Genomic DNA, 15,818 nt, shown 5'->3' with positions numbered 1-15,818 from the left:
GGGATAAAAGTGCTACTCGTATGTTAGGTGTCCTGTTGAGTCGGTTTCTTTCTTTTGTATTTGTAGCGTGATTTCAGTGTGCTATCACAGGCGAGTTGCAGCAACTTGTTTTATTGCACAGGCATCAAGTTCAGCTCCGTTATTGATTCAGTATTTTCGAAAGAAAACGCTTTGCTTCAGATTTTCAAACCCCTTTCCAGGAAAGTGGCGACTGAAACTGTCAGACAGAGCAGTGAGATCTAACTTTATGACACGTTTAATTTCATTCACTTTTTCTTCGCTGATTCTGTTCTCCTCAGTGTGTTGTAACAGTGATGGCAATATGTAATAGCTGGGACGATTACTTTTTAGTCGTACTTGCCACAGTATGAACGACTGTTGGAATGCTTGTATATGCTTGCAGTGTCGGAATAAATCATTGCCTCTTCCTTGTAACTTCAAATTTAGTTCACCCTTATTAGTACTCTGCCCCTCGACAGCCACATTACTTCAATGTGAAACATTAAATGAGTGTGTTTGTTCCCATGTCTGAGCATAACCCTTCAAAAAGCCTGCTGTTCAGCGAGCTTCCTTTACTTGAGCAGATAACGTTCACTCAATTTGCTTCCGTTGAAAATACTTAATAGGCTTATCCACGAGTTCCCCGTGTTTCGTTTCTAAATGTTTTTAAAGTTTTGATGGTTTCAAACCTTCGTTAGCAGGACCTCGCTCCACACAACTCACTTCGGCTTAGGATCCTGTTTTGCATTAGTGCAATTTATGAAAACAAATTTCCAAAATGGAATCAATATACTGTCGTGTCCATGATTTATTTTTCTTTTAACTTCATGGTTCCGACGTCGATTTGGCAGTGCTACCCACAAAGATACTCTTCCATACTAAAAAAAGCCTAGTAATTTTTAAAATTTTATGCTTCTTAATGTTTTAATAACTTTATATTTAGACTAATTACAATTGATTTAGTAAAGTAAAAAGTACAGAAGGAAAATATGTATAATCAACTTACTAATGATACATAACAATGATTTCATCGAAAAAAATGATTTGAAAGAATTATAAATATAAATACTGGATTCGAGTACTTTAACTCAACAAAACAACTAACTTAATATATCAATGATTTAAAAGGTTTTCCGTGATGTATCTGCAATCTATCTAAAAATATCAAAAACTAAAGACCAAATGAGATATCTTAGTAATGATAATAAAATTTATTCTATACCTACAAATCCCCAGTTTTGGTCTTTAGTTTAGTTGGACGCCCTTTTCTCTATTTACAGGAACTTAGTGAGACGGCTGGAAAGATTGAGGTGCCAGATTATATTGTCCGACACATGTTTATAAATTATCGCCCATCAGAAATATTTCTGTTACCAGCATCCCGCCGTGAAGATTTTCTTGATTTTCTCTTACAATACTTTGACCATTTTGAACCACATTTATCAGTGGAAGCGTCTCCCCGTCTCGAGCTGACGAAGAAGGGTGTTGTCTTCTCGTGGTCTGAAAAAAGACAGGTGAGCTTCCAAAATATAAAGTCTGCTATATCTAACTCACCTGTTCTCACTCATTATGCCCTGTCTCTGCCATTGGGGTTGTCAAACAATGCCTCGCCTGTTTGACTTGGGACTATTTTAGAACAGTTGGAAAATGGTATGGAACGCCCTGTGGTGTTTGCTTCAAGAAAGCTATCAAAGAGCGAAGCTAATTACTCGCAAATTGACAAAGAAGCAACGGGAGTTATCAATGGGTTGAAGAAGTTTGAAAGATATATAAGTTTGAAAGTGGGTTGTCTATTCAAGAATAAGACAGACCACAAACCACTTCAATATATTCTCAACCCATGTTAAGACTTGCCAAGTGTTGTCTTGGCCCGTCTCGCTAGTTTTTCAATGTTGTTACAGCGTTTTATTATATATCGAGCATGTGAATGGCATCGATTATTCCAATGCAGATGCTTTTTCCCGGGTACCAGTCGACGATCCTCTGTATCTGGATGACCTTGCCATCCTCTAGGCCTACTCCTAAAGAAAAAACAGTTTATCCCTCAAGAATGGATTGTTATTCTTGGGTGAGGCCTCATCGTCCCTCTTTATTGGGTACTAATACTTGAATTCACATATTATTGAATACTTGGGTTATTACAACAGATAAAACCGCAATAAGGTCACAATACGCAAGATAATTCTGTAGATAATTATAGAATCACATTGAGAATAAAGAAATAGTATTAAGCATTGTATAATTGGGCCTTGAACTTTCAAATGGCACATACCTGGTGCTTTTAGAAGAGAGCTGGAAACTTAAACAACGATAAACACCTAGCCTCAATACCACTTGTTCAATTCATCTGGAGCAGTTTATCATTGATTGCATCGCTTCATGGTCATGAAGGCCTAAGGCCATACCTTAGCACATTTCTAGATATTACCACTACAGCTGCTTTGAGCTATGATTGGTGGAATCATTATGTTGTTTACCTACCTGGAACAAATTCTGTATGTCATTAGTACGTTCATATGAGTGGCTAAATGTGAAATATTATTTTCTATTCTCCATATTTATAAAAAGAGAATCAAAGTATTGATGCTGAAATTCAAATGTGAGGGTTTGTTGTCAGTAATGTGTTAAATAATAGATAATTAAAAAGCCGAAGTCGAATGTTTTCCATGTTTAATGGATTCAATAAGGAAGGTAGATACTTTAAACTTGCAGAAAAACGGCCCTCTGTTCTGTTGAGAATGGACCATCCTCGCCTGCTAGGGGTTTTTTTGTTTTGTAATGTTTTGTCCTTTTCCGGACAGGGACTTATCTTGGTCTTTTAGTCATTTTTTGGTTCCCTAAACAAGGATCCCTTATGGCCCATGTTCCCCTTAATTAGTTGCTCTTTGCCTCCCTTTGTACATTCGCTTTTAATACAAACATTTACATTCATATATGAAAATCTAAAAAGTTGAGACTTATATATGAAAAAAAACAAAAAACAATGTACATTAAAGTAAAATATATCAAAGGGATAATCAAAAAGAATTTTTAGAATAGTTTAATATTGAAAATAATAGATTAAAACGGCATTGGCTCAGACTTGTCCATCATGTTATTAAGCGTCAGATGGCCATCCGATTAAATCCCTTGGAGAATGATTGAAAACATATGATGTCTCCATTGTTTAAAATTATAAGAACTTGTCCATATTGCAATTCCATTAACCAATTGCAACCCAGTATTAAATACTACTTATCTAGTAGAAAAAAAAATAAAAACATGTGAGTTGGTGTGCTCGTATGACTCTTATTGGTGCGCTCTTAATAAAACCCAAGCTTGGGAATGCATAAATTCACTTTAAAAACAGAACATATAGAAATAAAATAGAAAAAAAAAGGAAGGAATATTTTGTAACTTTAATATAACTTAATTTGAAATATATGTTAATTGTTCAACTAAGTTTTCAGGATGTAAAAAAATGAAAAAACGTTTTATGCACTTATTTTGAGTCCTTTAATATTTATTTTACTTCCAGTTATGCATCACTGAAGTTTGCTTAATGTAGTGTCATTCACGAACACCCTGACTAATAATATTAATTTTTGTTCGCAAACAATGTTAACTAAATAACGATTATTAGTCAATATTTCATCACCAGCAATGACACTATTACTTTATAACGTTTCCAAATATACAGGAGCATCTACTAGGTATGGCTGATAAATCATTATTTGTTAATCAATATCCTTTTTAAAACGAGGCTAGTAAACTTAAACTCAGGATAAACTCTTTTAAATAATTCCACAATCTTAATTGAACGACTCAACCCTACTATGATACATGATATACAATCCAAAAATACATTTTGCCAAAAATAATGAGTATTTCTATATCTAATTTATGAAATTTTCTTTTTTCTTTCTTTGCATCTACTCGGAATTAATATATTTTCAGATTTTAAATGTAAAAAAGACAGAGACACAAACAAAAATAAACATTGAAATTGATTATTCCCTATGTAACAATATATTACAAATATTTTTAAATATTCGTGTACAACATTACAATGTTTAAAATCCCTCCACTGTCTTTCTCTTTCCCTCACCTTAGAGCGTACAAAATATGCTGTGCTTTGGAAGGACATCATTAACTTTTGGACTCTCTGCCCCACTGAATGTCTGGAGCGTGCACCCAAAAGAGTTATCTTAAACCAAAAGAACGTCTCCATATCTTAAATTTGTGGGAGGACATCCCCACAAGAAATGATTGGGAGTCTCTAATAAACAGCAAAAAGGCATTCTCCACGTTTGTCCTTCTAAAATTTACTTCAAACTTCCAGGGTACAGGATGATTTAGAATATGTAAAACATTTTTGTAGCCTTAGTCAGAAGCTTACAACTAAAAGTTCCAATAACTTTATGTATGTTTATCTTGTTATTTCTTCGATTCAGACATTAATTAAAGGGTTTAGTTAAAGGGATTATGTACACTTTCTTGACAATTATACTGAAACCGTAGTTTACCTCAATCTGAATGGCACAATTGGTCTTTAGACTTTAATTATCTTGGGAAATATACAATAATATGGCGTAATGCTATTTTGTTTAATAAAGATGGTTATATGACAGCGTCAGCAACAATACACATATCATAGGCTCTAACTTCCTTTAAATATAAACATTCCCTCACTGTGACATCTCCCATTCCAAAAGATAGTTCATACCCCTTGATAATCGCTTTTGATCCTTTGCAGAATCTCTCTAGTCTTGATAAAAAGTATTTAAGGCTTTAAATTTGGTGCAAATTTATCTGGAACACCCCGTATATTATACTTGGATGGACATACGTCATACAGATTTTTCCTTATTTTGTATCAGATGTTAAAAAAATATATGCATTATTTCTAGAAGCCAATTATATAGGGTATTTACATAATAATCTAAGTCAATTCTATTTAACTATGAGTAACAAATAAGTACATAATGAGATTTGCTAGCATTGGGGATTTGACACAATATTGGGTCTATATCTTTGTTCCATCAATACAAAAGCAAGCTAGAATGAATTTTCTTAAAAATGGCATTTGTATTATTGGACAGATTATCAAGTTTAATCAACACATTATTACGATGAAATGTGTCGCAAATTCTACTGGAGTTGCCAAAATTGATTATCACAACATAAAATGACAGATTGTATTTGAAAGGGCCCACAGGGTGGGGAGGGGTAGCAATATACGTATCTTAAATCAAATAAAGATTTTAAACTCGATACATTATGTCAAAAAAGAGTTCCAGGAATTGTTAAATAAAACCCAACTTTCACATTAAAATTGATCTTGTTGTCTTCAATGTAATCTCCATTGGATGCAATACATATATGGAAGCCTTTTTTCTAGTCCTCAAAACATTTTTTTAGTCACTTTTTGGCATGCCCTTTAGCTCCTTCCAATTAATGACTCAGTGTAGGGAATTTATCTGTAAAATTTTTACAGGCTTGTCGATGAACGTTGACTGATGGCTCTGAGAATAATCTAGGATTTTTAAAGGTCTTAACAGAAATTTAAAATTTAAAAACAACTTTAGATTATTTTATGGTAGATAGAAAGAACACTATCTATATTGGTGGCTCCCGAATATGATTAAAAACCCTGCAACTGATTTAAAAATTATAATATTCCTCAAGCAAAGTTACATTTACATATGTAAAGATTGCAGATTTGCTTGAGCACACACAGTTATTTACTATTAGTTTATTCGTCTCATTTATTTCTAAGTCAGAGCCCTTAAGCTTACAGCCGCCTAGCTTGCCTCGTTGCCTTGCTTAGAGTGTTGGGGCTCCCCATTGAAAATATACCTTGTGGTATTTACAAGTCTATGTATACACTTTATTGAGCTCTTTCATACTAGAACCATAGAAAATAACATAAATCATACTCAATTCAAGATTTTCTATAAGGGGCTGCATGCCTGCTGAGAACATCTAATCAGTATCTTCTATTTATCCTTTAATATTTCTGAATATTCAATTATGTCTCTGAATCTTTTTTATAGTATAAAAAAACTTACATAAATAACGTTCTAAGGTATGTGACAGAGATGGGGACAGAGTTTTCTCCAATCTGGGATGGAAGGCAAAACAAGACCTCCTTTATAGTTCGTTGTTTCACAATATTATCCCATAATGTGTAACTTGTTCACCTCTGATGGGTATTTTGGCCACCTTGTCTTGTCCCAAAAAGCTGTCCACTTCTGGAGAAAGTGCTGGGTCTCTCTGTCTAGGTGCTCCATCCTTTTGGAGAACCTCATTGTCGTTGGGGAAGCCGGTCTTGACCCATGGGATCATCTTGGAGCTCAACTTTGAAATTCTGAGTTTTTGAGAAAAAGCATATACGCAATTCAATGTAGACACGGTGTTACCTTGCTACACAAAAATACTCTATGTATTTGTTATAAGCTGTCTATTCCCTCTTCTCATTTCATACATCGTGGTTATTTCATATTTTTTTATTTATGATACAAATTAATATATTATAACACTATTAATACTTACGCTCCGAATCCAACAGAACTGGAATATCAAGCAATGTTAATAGAAATACAAGGTTAGACCATCATGTAATTGTCCTTGCTAGGCAAGACACACAGATTTTGACAAAACACGCAACCACTCATAGTGTATGACGTCACTATGGATAGAATTTTCAATTTAATGAATTGTACCGACTGTTGGGCAAGAAAAACAGATTTTGACAACATACGCAACCCCTCATACACTTTGGCGTCAATATTAAAAAGCGTGGCGGAAGTCAAACATTAGTGGCACAGACGTTATGGTATTACCTTGTATTTCTATTCATCTTGGGGAATATAAATTCTTGTGATAATATCTATTTATATTGATTGGTGCTTGAAGTGACATCTACATAAATAACGACATCACGTGGTTATTCCATTGTTATTATAACAGTAATAACTAGTATGTTCAAATAGTAATACATTAAGTTATTCATTGTTTTAGTATCCGTGATCAGTTAAAAGTAACCTTTATCCCCATCCTATTATATTTAGATCCGAACTTCTGGTAAAATCTAAATAATATTTGAAACAAATAGATGTCTGACGTTAGTTTCGGATCTGGATCCAAAACGTGAGGTTTGTCTTGTTTTTAGTTACTGCACAAAGCGGTCATATCCAGTTTTCAAATTTAGAAACGTTATAAGTAGGAAACCTGGTGTAGGAGGCCCTGAGCAATGTCTTTCTCCGTTTTCCCTGTCTTACCACTTAATAAAAGATTGATTATATTTAGACGAAAATTAGTAAATAAGAAATTTTGTATATTGTAATCAATTGGTTACCATTTTCAGCTTTTGCATTCCTAGATAAATGTTTTTGGTTGTTGGCTACATTAACTCATTGGCAATGGTGTGAGGTTTCTTGCCCTTGGAGATTATGAGCAATATCAAATACAAAGCTTCCATATTTTGCTGTTGGTATTTGCAACCAAAAACCTACTCGTTTATTTTCTTTTACAACAACAGCTTTTTCTTAAAGTACTCACAAAGTTAGGATGTTATGCATCAAAATAGATTTTTAAATTTTTAAGCTTCATTGATTTGGCTACCAACTTCAACATTTCTAATTATATATTTCATATTTCATTTCATATTTTACTTATACCATCTATAAATCGACTTTTAATAGGCTTTTGCTATAGCCCCTAAATAATTTTAAATAAGAAATTGTCCTTCTATGTTTTTCAATATCTAGTAAAAAAATGCAATCCTATATATTCTCTCGCTGAGCTAGTTATTATTGTTATAAAAAAACTGTGTTCCACGTGAAATGCCTTTTGAACAAAGGACTATTAATTATTAATACGATCGCTTGACACTTTATTCGTCAAAAAAATATATATTGAATATATTTTTTTCCATTTACACACATGCAAATATTACATTTATCATTCATCCAATGAATCGTCACAACTTTGATTCTTCACCATTTTTTAAATAAACAACAAGGTACACGTTTCATAAAGAAGAAATAAATGAATATTAATAAAAAAATCTTACCAAAAATTGTTAACCTTCTAATATCCCAAAGTAAACCCTATCCCACAGGTTGTACAGGTGATGTGCTGGGCCCCGAGGCAGTTTAAACTCTACCGCTGCAATCTTCTACTCATTGAAATATTATTGCATTCTGCTGCCGATAGAACCCATTTTCAATTTAGAATGATTTGATATCCATCATGCGCCTGTAAAACAGAACTTATAATTTAAGTCATGGGGAATAGCTAAGAAGATGAAATATAATTGATTTAGGTTTTCAAAATTTTAAAAGGTAAAAAATTATACGAATTAGCACTTTCAAAAAATGTCTTAAGGTAGTATTATCTTTTTTAACTAAGAATTAACAAGTTTTATAAATTCGAAAGAGACACATTTGAAATACTAATAATTATTTATTCAACTAAAAAGAGTGTGGAAGTAATGAGCAGATACCCTCATTGATTTGTGAATGTAACTAATTAGTCCTAATAAGGATGATTTAATAGTCAAATAAAGAAGATCAGCATGTGGCACAGTAATTTATCAATCATTCACGATTAATCGAGATTTTTCCAAAAACTAAATAAATTATTAAAACAATTCTACAAAGATAATTCCATCAAGGTCTATCACAGGTTTCCGATCCATATTCTAAATGAGAATAATCCTTAAGTTTATATATTTAACATTAATCATATGGAGATTCTATAGTTTATTTTGTACGTTAAGAATTTCTATATTCAATGAAGCTAGCCGAGTGTTGAAAGAGCTCCCAAAAAGATTCGTCCCAACTCCCGTGAAGCCTTCTCCTAAAAAGAACAAAATACAAGTAATATAGTTTGGAATCAAGTCAAAAATGGCTCATGAATTAAAGGTTTACTGTCAGAACATTAGACAACAAAAATGATCAGACAATACACATCCTACTACAAGAGGACCCATAGATCGAAGTGTTTATACGCACTCCCACTCAATGGTTTTTTTAAACTCATCCCTCCAAATAAGCTTACGGAGTTGAGACGAAATCCGATAAGAACCTCAGTTGCTCCTTCCAGACTTCTCCAATTTGAATTTGAACACCGCTCTGGTGGGCAATGAGTGATGACGTCAAATAATGACGTAATTTATTTCATAATATTCACCATATGATAATGTCGTTGAAATGAATAATTGCTCAAATGAATGTTGATGACCTTCGCTAAAGTAAATGTTGCTCAAATGCTGAGTATATGTGTCTCTAATCATTATGGTCACGGCCAGTCTATATTTATATTAATGTAATAATATCTAAAATAATTTTTTAAATCCAATGTATTTCAATGTAAGACTCTGAGCTCACTACCGTGTTTAAAAATTGATAAAATGTTTTTATGTAGGACTACCAAAGAGTTTATATAGTTTTCCATTGTTTTTATTATAACGTTAAACATAAACATATCAAATTGATTTGGCATGTACAACCCTTAGACCAGAGTGTATTATAGCATGTTAGAAGGGTCCCTTGGTGTAAAACGCGGTGACAGTGGAGTTTAAACTGCCTTGAGGCCAATCACTTCACCTGTGCAACCTGTGGGCCGAGGATTATTTTGAGATACTAGAATGGTACCTTGATGCTCAGGGAAGAGGCGGCGGATAAATTCAACTTGCTTCGGAGCCCAACAATTCAACTACACAACCTGTGGACCAGGGTGTATTATAGCATGTTAGAAGGGTTCCTTGGTGCTTCAAATTTCGCCGGCGGTGAAGTTTAAACGGCCTCGAGGCCAGCACTTCACCTCTAAAACCTGTGGGCCGAGGTTTATTTTGGGATATTAGAATGGTGCCTTGATGTCCAGGGAACCGGTGAAGGATAAATTCAACTTACTTGGGGTCCAACAGTTCACCTATACAACCTGTGGGTTAGGGTATAATATAGAATATTGGAAGGGTTTATTGGTGCTTAGAAACGAAGAGGCAGTGGAGTTTAAACTGCCTCGAGGCCCAGCACTTCTCCTGTAAAACCTGTGGGCTGTAAAGTATTTTGGGATATTAGAAGGGTACCTTGATACACCCTCTCTTTGATTGCTATAATCCAATCGGTAGAATTGCAATTTTTGATAATATAATATGATGTAAACTAATAAGACAATCCCCCATCTAGTCCCATTGAACTCTAAAAAACAGTTTTTGGGTTTTGGGAATAGAATAAGCTGTCCCGATAGATAGCTGTCGTAAAAGTCCGATCGGGTTAAGCTAGATGGCATTAGAAAGATAAGAGATTGAAATAAAAATACTTCTTACAAAATTTTATTATTGCAGTTTAGTTTAATCGAGCATCAAAGATGGACACAAGCAAAGAAGAAATCAGCTAAATTTTTATTGTTTTCCTTTGATAAAGGTGAAAAAACAAGTCAGGCGGTTAAAAATATAAATTATGTTAATAGTCCGTATACTGTAACAGCCAATCATGTACAACTTTGGTTTCGTCAATTCTGTTTCAATAATTTGATGTCAAACCACGCTCGGGAAGACTAATTATCGAAAATTTCGATAAAGTTTTGGAAATAATCGAAGCATGCCGTCATGAAAACACTGTTTCAATTGCTTAAGAGCTCAACTTTTCAAAAAATAGTTTGGAACCCCTTAAATAAGGCTGGATTAAAAAAGAAGCTCAATATATAGGTACCAAACGAATTAACTAAAAAAGCAACTTATGGAACCGAATTTCCCACTTCAAATCCATGTTTAATAGCTAAAAAATCGATTGGTTGGGAATCATCTACAATGAGCTGCTTTTCCATAGACCAAACTCTTAATTCAGATATGTATTGTCAACGATTAGACTGTCTGAAGGACATATCCCAAAAACATCCTTCCTTGTCCAGTAGGAGGAAAATTGTGTTCAATCAGGACAGCACCAGGTCAGACACATCGATATTGACTCGCCAGAACCTCCGGGAGTCGGTTTGGAAGTTCTTATGCATCCACCTTATAGTCCAGATCCGGCACCAATTAATAACTACCTTATACAACAAGCTTCTAGTAATTTTATGCAAAAAAAAAGTATTTACTACATCAATCACTGTAATTCAATATGCATTTTGTAGATTACCTTGAATTTAGATAACTATAGTTGTGATATCTATTTAATAAATAATATAGTTGTCCAAAATATTTTAAATAATCATTATGCACATAATATTATTTTATGAGTTTAATTATGGGTATAAGAGGGTCGGTTGAAAAGTACGTGCAAAGTTCTAGAAATGGGACTAATGGAGCATATCAAGGTTATGTTTTAGTTAGTAGCATTTCTTGTAAGAACACAAAGAAATTTCAGCTAGATTGGATAATTTCTTTCTGTTTGAAATTCGTTTGAATCGAGGAAGTAGAGTGATTTTCAAAAAATGGATGAAAAAGATTTTCGGTCTTGATTAAGCATTACTTTATGAAAGGCAAAACGCCTCAGGAGACTAAAAAGAAGCTTTATAAACATTTTGGAAACACTGCACCTTCAATTAAAACAGTTTATAAGTAGTTTAAGAAATTATAGATTATTATATCACATGACTTAACACTTAATTGTGCATTCTTCGTTGATATTATTGAGTTAAGTAACAAGTTCTGAACGTCGAGCTGGACTGGCATGTGAACACTTATTTAATTGTTCAGGAAGTGATAATAAGCCAGAAAAGCATTTAGAACCCTTTTCATAAGGCTGTTCTGAAGAAAATGTTCGAAGTATGGGTGCTACACGAATTACTCAAACGAACTTATTGGATCGAATTGATGCTTGCGACTCTTTGTGAAACGTAACGTTTGTTTCATTGCTAGTGTCAAAAGAGGCCTCTCCACCCTCACAAGTATCTTTCCACCCACTTTTTTTATAGCTCTCTAGACAGTCCGGTGGGAAACCCCAAGATCTCTTGCATGGACCCTAATGGACTTGAGGGGATTGGCCACCTCTGTTTTATTTAACTCCTCCAGTTCTAGTGTGGCCTTTTTGACAGACCCTTTCTTCCTTTCCTTCAATTCTCATTTGCTGACGGTTTAGACAGTGGTCCTGGATACGCCCAACTGCTTTGAATGCCCAAATGGAAACATGTAGATAACGTTGAAGTGTCATATTATCTTCTGGTCCGTAAGCCAGAGAGTTCAAGTTTGTTTTGTTTTGTAAATAATTGTTTATGTTTTAATATATTGAAATATTTCTCTTGTACTTAATGAAACACATAAGATATGTAAAAAAGTTTAAACGTGTTTACGCGTTTTCATGATATTACGACGACTTTGCTATAAAAAAATACTACTTGAAGTGAGAAAGAGTAAACATTAGGTGGGCCGCAATCCACGGGTTGGGCATCCCTGCACTAGATATTAATTTGCTTGCAATGAAATTGTACCGTAATAAAATCCTTAATGATCAAATTGGTTGCAATGAATTGTTTCATAATCAAGTATCTCACAATCATTTTACCTGCCAATGCTGTTGAAAATAAAATGACCATACTATTGGAAATTTTATAGATTCCTCGTGTATTTTGAACACTCTAAAGGGCATTTTGCACAATGCCGGATTTTCCACATTGCCCGTATCGTATATATTTCATCAGCCCACAGGTTGTGCAATATATCAGTATGACCCGGAGTAGGTTCAGTACCTACCACCAGTTCGTTGTTATTGGCGAATGAACCCCTTATGCAAGACTCTATTTACTTTTTCCAGCGGAACACGTGGTGGGCTCATAACCCAAAGCTAGTTCACTGTTTTTTGATACGACCTCAAAAGTGTAACAAAATTTTTTACTCATATCATCCATTTGACTTCCTACTGTGTTTGGAAAGGCGGTCAGCATCAAGAATGGGGGCTCAGGCATAGAACCGTTAAAGAGCCATAAATATAAATTGCAAAATAACATTTGTTATATTTGTAAAGTAAAATATACAAAATCTGTTAAATTTTAGTACCTTGTGAATCATTCATGAATCAGTGAGAAAAATAATATTTTCCTTTAAAACATTCTCATTCTTTGGTCTCTCTTCTCTGTATTTGTAGTTGTAATATGCAAATATTTACGCATTGAATTCATTTGAATTAATGCATTGAAGCCCCAGGTATTTTTGCAATTTATTGTATTTTACCAGGCTTGTGAACAGAATGCAAAATGGAACGGGTTTCAATGAACAGCACAAACTTTTTTTATTTTATTTGAATGCTAAAAATGAGATTTTGGCGTTCCATTTCAATGGGTCATAGTAATTTTGCCAGAACGGTAGTTTACTGTGGGATAAGTATCCTTGAATGTCAATTCAGGGACAATTTTGAAATTGGGGAGGGACCTAAAGCCTCCTCCCCTGCTGACGCCCCTGATATTAAAATTCATGAAAATGTGAATTAACCTCTCTAAAAAATGATTATTATTTACATCACAAGGTAGAGAGAAATATATCTATCCTGTGCAAAATTGTATATAGCAACTCCCACATGAAGAAAAAGAGGTGATTATCTTTTTGATTAAACTCCACGTCTGGCTTGTGCTTTGAAACCTAAAGTTATGTCATATTTAACAGAATTCCGATGTCAGAACAAGAAAATATTATTAAATAATCTATTATTTTAATAATCTGTATTTATAATTTATTGTTATTATTCTAATTGTTTAATTTTGTATATTTAACATAGATGTATAATGGTATATTTTTTAGTATGTAGATTATACTTAATTCAAGCCTTCTTTTTTAAACTTGGAACTTCAAACATATTTCGAAATACTCTAATTGTCGTTTTATTAGTTATTATTCTGAGAATATGGGGCATAATGAATAACAATTTCATGTATTGTGACGTTTTCAAATCTACTGTAACGGATAAAAAACGCCTAAGTCAATTATACGTAGTATATCTTTATTAAACCTTTTGCTAATAAATACTTTCATTATACCCTCAAAAATATATTAAAGTAGGCAGCGGATAATCACATCAGTATTTTAAACAATGATACCATAAGTCTTTCTCCCCCCTTCTCCTTGCACGCGTTTTTCTTTAAAGAATTAGCATCATTGTGGGGATATTTCAGTTCGATAATATGTTTATCGTTACTGGCTACTATCAAGGTTTTTTATTATTTCTAGTAATTTTGGTTTCAATGTATTTTTTCAATGTCGTGGTTTAATTCAAAAGAACTATGTTTTATGAAAAATACACAAATCATATATTCAAAGGTTCAATGATTGATATTTTTTTTAATGACATATTACGGTCAATTATAGGCATGGAATTCAAATTTCTTGTATAAATTGAAATACCCAAGAGTGTTAACTGTAGTTTAAAACCTCCGTTTTATCTATTTGTCTTAATTTGGCCCTAAGATTGTAATAAAGAAATAATATTATAATTTGATACATGTAGCAGTGAATTTAGACTATGTTAAGTACAATTTGTAATCCCTCCAAAGGATTAATCAGAATCATTTCTACATTGAAATGAACTATAATCTCATTCAAACTGTACGAGAAAGAAAGAGAGAAAAAACAAGGAAATTTTAACTTGAAAGTAATAAAAAAAAGTTAATTAATAATTCCATTTTTTTCTCATAAGAAACTACAAATCAACCCCTTCAAATTGAAAGACAACGTTCCATAAGAAAATGATTTCAAGAGCCTGATGAAACTCTGAGCAATACCAGATACTTCAGCTAATAAAATACACAAGTAATTTATGATGCCTGCACGTATTTATTCAAATAAAATGAATCGTCTACATATTCATTATTTAATATTAAGGAAATCATTTAGATTTATTCCTGTTTTTTGTAGAGAGTGTAAGCGGTCTTCTTCGTTGCAGCAATTGTATGACTATAATTCATGTACCCTTGACTCGTAAAGATTCGTTGAGTGAAGAAAACCAGAGGGCCATTTTTTTGGTAAGCATTGAAACGCATTACATTATGATTTGTAGCATTGTCTTTCAATACCTCCGCATCAAATTCTAAACTCTGTCCTGTTAAACTCTTGTATGGCAATTTCGCTCCCTTTCTCCATGTTATAGATGTATTATAGGGAGCACCATTGGGCTCTAAAAATAAAATATTATTAAAATATAAACATGGAATTTGGGAACATTACGTATTCCTGTGATTTTGTAACCCTCTTCAGTCAATTGAATACATTCCAAAGTAATTGGACCATTGCTATATGTAGTGGCGTCGGCCACACTAACGCCGAACTCCGTTAAGTACTCTACAGCACCCTTCGTTCTTCCTTCATTTCAAGCCATGATCCTTCAAACAAAAAGGATGGCCTGTTTTGTCCGGAGATAAAATATAATAAAGATTTATTTCAAAAGAAATACAACTTACATGGAAACCTCAGAAGTCGTTACTCCAACCAAGACAAGAGCTACAATGATAAAACACTTCATGATGAACTCCAACACTGACTTTACATAGCCTTCTCTTTTCCTATATATATTTTTTTTTGTTTTACACGTGCAAAGTAATATTTTATATATTAATGACGTGGATAGTTTAATAAATGAAATTGAATATTACAAAACTACAAAAAGGGAATAGGACATATCAATTCAATAGATTGTCATTTCTAGTCCTGAATGCAAACCGTAGACTTTATTGTGTGTTAAAAGTCCTTCTACCGAATGTGTTTTATAAAAATCATTTGATTTCTAGCTATTTTAGTTCATCAAAAATAATCATGTTATTTTTTAAAGACCTCTATGCATTATTATTAAAATAAATTATGTCTGTCTAAGGTTATGATAGCTAAGAAATTATTGATCAGCTACTCA

The 15,818-nt window shown here is 33.3% G+C and overlaps 1 long non-coding RNA gene across 1 annotated transcript; it reads right to left on the bottom strand.

Moving 5' to 3' along the window:
- Positions 1-14,729: 14,729 nt before the first annotated feature.
- Positions 14,730-15,499, bottom strand: LOC121120731 (uncharacterized). Its single transcript, XR_005865170.2, has 3 exons — positions 15,373-15,499; positions 15,140-15,314; positions 14,730-15,089 (listed from the first exon to the last, which is right to left on the bottom strand). It is a non-coding gene; the product is annotated as an uncharacterized lncRNA (long non-coding RNA).
- Between the last annotated feature and the right edge of the window lie 319 nt (positions 15,500-15,818).

This window comes from Lepeophtheirus salmonis, chromosome 6 (genome assembly GCF_016086655.4).
Source record: "Lepeophtheirus salmonis chromosome 6, UVic_Lsal_1.4, whole genome shotgun sequence".
In the NCBI taxonomy this organism is placed as follows: domain Eukaryota; kingdom Metazoa; phylum Arthropoda; class Copepoda; order Siphonostomatoida; family Caligidae; genus Lepeophtheirus; species Lepeophtheirus salmonis.
This window is presented reverse-complemented; position numbering and strand designations above follow the sequence as displayed.